The sequence below is a fragment of the Epinephelus moara genome, chromosome 4, assembly GCF_006386435.1.
Source record: "Epinephelus moara isolate mb chromosome 4, YSFRI_EMoa_1.0, whole genome shotgun sequence".
NCBI lineage: Eukaryota > Metazoa > Chordata > Actinopteri > Perciformes > Serranidae > Epinephelus > Epinephelus moara.
Window position 1 is genome coordinate 36314624 of NC_065509.1, and position 1165 is coordinate 36315788.

Here is a 1165-nt window from a genome sequence, read left to right on the forward strand (position 1 = left end):
CGTCCCTTTATTCTGTGTATCTCTGCTGCATCAGTTGAAGCCTTTGCTAAAGCAAAGCTAGCAGGTTAAATGTCTATGATTCTTATGTTTGGCTGTCAGTACAGGTGGGAGACTTTTTGGGACTGAAATCTATAAAAAGCACTTCAGTTTGCACAGGTGAATCATGAGTGTTGTTGTGTTTAAATGCTTTTTGTTAAATTCATGAAAGGTAGTCAAACTCTTAGGCTGCTCTGAAAAAAGCTCAGAAAAAAATGGAAATATGAGCAGCGATGATTCCCTGACAGCAGGGCGACCTATGGTTGAAATCTCCAGATAAGCTACTAAATGGACCTTGTGTTGAGAATGGTATTTTCTACTGCTGCTTCTTCAAGAATGAACCCTGAACCACAGCATTGTCATTGAACGTAGGACCTTGTTTAGGGTATACTTACAGTACACAAAGAAAATTACTGCTACGACGATCTTCTATATTGTGGAAGAGCATCTGTAACATGTTTTAGAGTGTGTGCCACAAGGTCAACCATAACAGGAAATCTGCTGCATTCTGAGAAGTAAAGGAAGAGTGCTTAGTGGCTAAAAATAGGACGATGGGGTCATGTTCCTCTGCTGCTAAGAAAGCCATGGCTTTAAGAGATTTTTTTTTTCTGTAAGAAAGCTAGGTCTGTTCGGTGAAAAGAGTTAAAGGCTGATGCAAAAACACGTTTAACCTCTGAAGCAAATTAAAAAAAGATCCTTCGACTTATAAGTAAAGAAACATGAAAATAAAATCTGGACAAAGTCAGAAGTATTCTCACTTCAAAAAGTACTCTTGAATACAGGACTGTTACAAGTAAAAGTCCTGTATTCAAGAGACCAGTGATGAAAAGTATGCAAGTATTAAAGTAAAGGTCCTGCAGAATGGTCCCTTTCAGGATTATATAATTGTATAAACCATGATAATTCAATGTGATGCTTTTAATCAGGAGTTAAATGTTACACCTGGTGGAGGTGAAGCACATTTTAACAATTGACCCTTCACTGAGTCCCGCCGCTGAACGCAGACTGGCCAATCATAACGTAGCATCAGGCCGGCTCAGACCAGGGTTTGACAACAACACCTGTGCTCCATTGTTTCAGATTTCCTTAATTTTCAGGCTGGTTTTGTGGATTTGGAGCTAAATGTTGT